Source organism: Lolium rigidum, chromosome 4 (assembly GCF_022539505.1).
Source record: "Lolium rigidum isolate FL_2022 chromosome 4, APGP_CSIRO_Lrig_0.1, whole genome shotgun sequence".
Taxonomy (NCBI): Eukaryota; Viridiplantae; Streptophyta; class Magnoliopsida; order Poales; family Poaceae; genus Lolium; species Lolium rigidum.
The window spans coordinates 253,102,413-253,109,074 of record NC_061511.1 but is presented as its reverse complement, the minus strand read 5'-3'; the positions used below and the strand labels follow the sequence as shown (position 1 = coordinate 253,109,074).

Here is a 6,662-nt window from a genome sequence, read left to right as displayed (position 1 = left end):
TTTTGAGATGAAGGACTTGGGAGTAACTGATGTGATCTTAAACATCAAGCTGCTGAAGGATGACGATGGTGGGATTACATTGCTTCAGTCCCACTATGTGGAAAAGATCCTGAGTCACTTCGGGTATAGCGACTGCAAATCTTCTCCAACGCCTTATGATCCTATTGTGATAATTCGTATGAATAAAAGAATTGCGAGAGATCAATTGCGATATTCGCAAATAATTGGCTCGCTTATGTATTTAGTCAACGCCACGAGGCCTGACATCTCCTTTGCTGTAAGTAAACTCAGCCGTTTTGTGTCTAGACCCGGAGATGTTCATTGGCATGCTCTTGAGAGAGTTTTGCGTTATTTGAAAGGCACTGCGAGTTATGGCATTCACTATACTGGGTATCCAAGGGTACTTGAGGGTTATAGTGATGCAAATTGGATATCTGATGCTGATGAGACTAAGGCCACAAGTGGTTATTTGTTTACACTTGGAGGTGGCGCTGTTTCCTGGAAGTTTTGCAAGCAGACCATCATTACGAGGTCAACTATGGAAGGAGAACTCACAGCATTAGACACATCCACTGTTGAAGCAGAGTGGCTTCGTGTGCTCTTGATGGACTTACATGTGGTTGAGAAACCAATACCCGCTATTCCTATGAACTGTCATAATCAAACTGTGATCGTCAAAGTAAACAGTTCTAAGGATAATATGAAGTCATCAAGGCATGTGAAGAGGAGACTGAAAATTGTCAGGAAAATGAGAAACTCCGGAGTTATAGCGTTGGATTATATCCATACGTCTAGAAACCCGGTAGACCCCTTCACAAAGGGACTACCACGAAATGTGATAGAAAATGCATCGAGGGAGATGGGTATGAGACCCACACTATGAGTTGCCCACGGTGGTAACCCACTCTATGTGATCGGAGATCCCGTAAATTAGAGCTGGGAGACAAGCTGTTGGTCAGCTGGGAGGAGAGTATATATCCTTATAGCAATTTTACCACTCCGTAAGATGCAATACTCTCCTAATCTGCATGGTAGGTTGATAATTATCTTAATGTGTTCTAAGTGCCTTATTTAAGCAGAGATGTTGTCCTGCAGAACATCTTTTGAAGAACACACCTATATGAGTCTGATTGTTAAACGTCGCAATCTATGAGAGTTGGGTGCTCTCTAGTAAACTCATGAAAGACCCTGGAGTATGACGTATAAGCTCCAAACCGCGAGGAAGTCTCGCGGCAGCCTAGTATCGGTCTAGGCTTTGTATGAAGCTAGTGCGCAGAAAACTTGTAGTTCAAGGCAAAGTCCACTATCCAAGTTGCAATCTAGTGTAATATGAAGCTTTAAGTGGAAGTTTAACTTAACAGTCTCCACGACATACCGGTATATAAAATAATGTTCTGGATACTTATTGATGAGATGTGTCAATGAGAGTTTGTGGGGGGATTGCTGGAATTTTTGGGCATTTGGCCTTTGGCCCATGGCCGATTATCAAATTCTGAAACTCACATGGCCCATTCCAAAAATCAGTGGCAACACTAGTGGGGGCTAAAGTTTAGTCCCACATTGCTAGTTGGGAGAGAGTTGGAGTGGTATATAAGGTGGGCTGTTCTAGTCCTAGTAAGTGAGTGAGAAGAGAGAGAGCCCTCGCGCACTCCTCCTCCGCCGCCCGCCTCGCCACGCCTCGCCTCGCCTCTTCACGACACGTCACGATGCGCCGCGGGTTGCGGGAATCTCGCCGAGCCAAGCTTATCTTTTTGCTGTTTGGGAAATTAATTGTGTAATCAATTTTGAGTCATTAACGGACGCGTTACTCAGCCGTTTTGCCTTCCGGTTTTTCTCGATCGTGGTTGTGCCGACTCGGACGTGGGCTGCGTCCCACGACCTTCCCGAACCGCACTACATAAGACCCTGCTCAACCCTAGCCGCCACTACTAGACGCATACGCGACTACCTGTTTCTAGTTCATTGCGCCGCCGCCTTTGTCTTCCTCATCCTGTCCGTCGGCGTGCACCGACTGCCGGGACAGTAGGCCTCCGGAACCCTGCCTCTCGTGAACCTGTACGGGTGAGAGGCAATCAGGTTTTTGGGGAGCGCTCCGGCGCGACTACTGGCATCACGACATCGTCATCGGACGAAGAGTTCCTCCATACCGACAACTTCTTCCCGGACCTCAGCGACTTCTTCGGCAACCTCAACATGGGCGACAACGACGCTGCTGCGAAGTATGTGATCTTGTCGTTTCTCTTTCAGTTTTTGTTAGAGTTTCTTCTTCTAATTTTTATGGTAGATGCGATCGGTTTGTCTTGTTTAGATGTGACCTGTTCATCTACCTTACTAGTCTGCACGATTAGTTTATTTGTTATTTTCGTAGTCATGATTTATCAATTACTTGTACGGATTATTTCATATGGATATTTGCTTATATATTCAAATCTCCTTTGAACTGTGAGCCATCTTCTCTAACCAAAGCCATATATCACGTTTTAAGTTGCCTTTTTTTGACAACAAGCTTTGCGTATAGAAGGATTTACGCCATAGTGGTGTAAATTAGTGGAGAAATTTGTTCAAGGAGGAAGTGTGGGAATTAGGGTAAATAACGATATATGTCATCATTTTCAAACCAAAAAGGGTTTGAGACATGGTGATCTATTGTCTCCAATGATCTTCAACATTGTTGCAGATATGTTGGTTGTTTTAATAACTAGGGCTAAAGATGATGACGAGATTGGAGGTCTCATCCCTCATCTTGTTGAGGGAGGTGTCTCAGTTTTGCAATATGCTGATGACACTATCTTGTTTTTTCGGAACACGGCATAGATAAACACAAGTAACATGAAGCTGATTTTATCTATTTTTGAACAATTATCTGATCTAAAAATTAACTTCCATAAAAGTGAGATCTTCTATTTTGGAAAGGCCAAAGAAGAGGACAAACGTTACACACAATTATCTGGTTGTGAGACTGGCTATCTACCTTTCCGCTCTTTAGGTGTACCTATCCACTATAGAAAACTTAAAATTGCTGAATGTTACCCAGTTGAAAGCCGCTTTGAAGGAAAGCGAGGCTGCTGGGTGAGTGACCATCTCGTTCTTATTAATTTGGTTCTTACAAGTTTATCGATATTTATGTTGTCTTTCCTACAAATACCCAATGGGTTAGAAATCATCTTGAATTTTATAGATCTCGTTTTGTCTGGCAAAGTGAAGATAGCAAACGTAAATATCGGTTAATAAAATGGAGTATTCTATGTAGATCAAAGAAGCGGAGAGGGCTAGGGGGTTGTTCCGGCTAGTAGTCTAGCAGATACGTGAGGTGGACGACAGCTAGAAGTCTAGCCGGTGTGTCTGAGTCTATTCTAGCTACGAATAGACGCCAGGTGAAATGAAACTGATGGGTATGCTCTAAGAGCCTAATTAAAGATGAACTACTGCTCCAAAAAGATTCTTGCTGGAGTGTTCTGACTTATTTCTATGGGTTGGTGGATGTGTATGAGATGAGATGTGTTTGATAGAGACTGGAATGCTTTCAGGGGATCCGTTCTTCCTTCGAGTGCAGGCTCCTTTTATATCCTCAACTATGGGCATTGGGGCATGCCGAGGAGTTACTGTCGTTGTCGACGATGCATGGTGTCTTCTTGGCCGATACGCCAGCTTATCTAACAGCGGGCCTTCAGGAGCTGACTTCTGTTGATAATGTCATAGTGGACTTCCCGACCGCCGGAAAACAATTGTAGGAGTAGCATTCTTCAGGTTCGGCGAAAGCCCTTTTTCTCTCTCTCTTCTGAATGGGACCTTCTATATGTCTGAGCAAAGTCTCTTTCACTCAAATTGTCCACAAAAGCACTTCAAAACGAAGAGGTAAACTCGAAGGACACAATGACAACATCATAGGATTTCTCTTGTTCAAAATGAAAGAAAAACATCACAAGTCACGCAATCTGGTGATAGCAAATGGGAACAGAAACAAAGCGTGATACATATGAAAGATGAAAACTTGAGAAAGATGTAGTAGTAGACACTAGACAGTGCTGGTTTCTACCACAGCGTGCCGGGCAAACGCAGCCCAAAGATATCGATGCTGAAACTAATTAAGGACGGGCGCAGCAAACACCGGGACAACTTGGACGAGATGGGCTCAGAACATAAGCACGGCGGCGCATGCGAGCAGGGCTGGCCAAGGCAACGTCGAGAAGGCAGCTGCTGCATTCTTGTTGTCCTCAGCGGGCGACGGGGCGGGCGAGCCCGTGCCGGACGATGGGCTCGTCACGCCGCCCTTAGGGGACGGCGCCGGGGCAGTACGAGAGGAGGAAGGCGCCACAGCGGGGACCGGAGCTGCCCGACGGTGGTGCCCGTTCCTCTCCCAGTGCGATTCAACCGCTCTCACCGCCGGCACGGCGAGCGCCGCAAGCACCAACAGGGACAGCAAAACCCCGCGAGTTCCGGACAGAGCCATTGGAGCTTTCTACGCGCAGCTTCGTCCGCACAAGAATGCAGCCGAAGATCCTGAATTCCTGATAGAGAAGCTGGCGGCGTACAAGTGGAAGCTAATCGATGAGCAGCGGACGGATCATAGGAGCACCTACCAGCTGAATATATACAGGGGGACTCAACGTTTGAACGTCGGTGCAGATGCGGAAGGGCGTAGTATCCGGAGGCGTTAACGGCTCCTTTACTGTCACCAGGGCGCAAAATCTGCTCATGTTATGCGCACAGCATGAAACCGATCATCAAATCATTAATGCGTGCCTAATTTACTCTTCGAGGATTTTAATAGTTGCCTAATGATCGCGTGCAATTCCATAATGTTGTGTATAGCTGCCCGCTGTATTTCCTGATAAAATGCAGAACTGTTTCTGCATTTTTGGATGTAATAATCAACATATATAGCTGATCATTTGAGGACATCAACTTTAAAATCATTTTGAGGGAACGGTGGTGGCTTGCGAGGCGATATATAAGCTGGTAACGAGTAAGGACAATAGATATTCGACAAGAAAACTTCGCGAGTAACGACAATAGATAGTTGAAGCTGAAGGCTTAGCGGAACAAAAAGGGAAAAAATTGACAGCTGTGGGATTTGAACCCACGCCCTTTCGGACCAGAGCCTAAATCTGGCGCCTTAGACCACTCGGCCAAACTGTCTTTGATGTTAAATTGGTCTCCTTTACTTATATATTTGTAGAAACGTTTGTCGACATGGCACCTACTGAATTCGCTGTTCCGTAGTATTTCCTTCCTTTGCAGGAGGAGGTAATTTCATAGTACAATGTTTCGTGGTGAAATTATGGTGTATTTGATATCTTTTATTTTGAATAAAAGGGCATCGCATCGCCCCCATCTATCTATCTATTATATAATTAAAACAACAAACAAACAACGGCCCAGATTGAGCACTGGGCAAGAAACGGCTTAGATTGGAAGAGAAAGTTAGCGCTAGAAGCAGACGATAATATATGCACGTAACGCTCCATCACGTTGTCCGACAACCCAGGTTCTAGGGCTTCGCATAAAAAAAATCTAGGGCTTCGGTTGTCCTTGCAGACCTAGCGATATACCTTCCGGCGGCTGCACCACAAGTTTCTGTTCCAACGCCGGCGGCCGGCTGGGCTGACAAGTCATGACGTACAAAAGATGCATGTTGGCCATCATGCATGGACGATGCATATGACGCCGGATCCATGGCAACGAGGCAATCTTGCAAATCCAGGTTTCTTTTCCTTCACAGTAATCTGCCATGCAATTTATTTCTGTCCTTTAACTATTGAGAATTGGGACTGTTCTTGGATTAGATTCTTGATGTTTGGATCCTAAAACTATCATAGATAAGAGAGATGAGCAACGGGGGATGGAAGGAGCAGGTCGCTTTGTTTTCCTAGAAAGCACAAACTGACTCTCTTCACATCGGCGTCGTCATCCAGCCAGCATACTCATGCTACCTGCGACTACTCATGTCCACGTTGATCAATTTCTCTTGGATCAGACCATGAGCACCAACTTCAAGCCCAGACGCTGCCATGCTGCCCTGCCAGCGTGCCGGTGTGACCTGTAACCTGTTCACCGCTAGACGCTGGCACCCTCAGCGTTGTCCGCGGCACCGGCAAGTCATCAACCTTGCCTGCAACCTCCGGCGTTTGCGGCACCGGCAACTCCTCAAGTCACCAAGTTCGCATGAAACCTTTAGCAGCGTCCACTACACCAAAGTAGGGCAAGGAGGGCTATGCCGCTCTGGCTGCACGAATACTATGCCCCGACACTCGCCGGCAACGTTGTGGCCCTCGCCCGCACTGCAATCATACTATCTATGCCAAGCCAATACAGAGCATCAATTTCATCCAATTCATCAAATCATGAGCAGCCACCGCCAGTTGATGGAATTCATGCGCTGCTTCAGCTTTGGCTACAGATTAAGTTTCTAATTCTAGATTTGATTCACAAGGATGCTACTTAATTTCCGATTTGATCTATTTTGCAACAGGTATTTTTTTCCTTTCTTGCACAAGTGTTATCCTGTCCTCCTACGGCCGGTACCACAGAAATTTAGTTTCAGCTTATCTATTAAATGTGCTGGTAGTGCATATCTGTTTAAGCTTACATGCAAGTCCAGCTGAGATGGTTTGTCTACTATCTGAAGTATCTTGGGATGTATTGACTATGACAACCAACAA

At 45.7% G+C, this 6,662-nt stretch overlaps 1 non-coding gene across 1 annotated transcript; it reads right to left on the bottom strand.

Annotated features, from left to right (window-relative positions):
- Positions 1–5,059: 5,059 nt before the first annotated feature.
- TRNAL-UAG lies at positions 5,060–5,139 on the bottom strand. The gene has a single exon. It is a non-coding gene; the product is annotated as a tRNA-Leu (tRNA).
- Between the last annotated feature and the right edge of the window lie 1,523 nt (positions 5,140–6,662).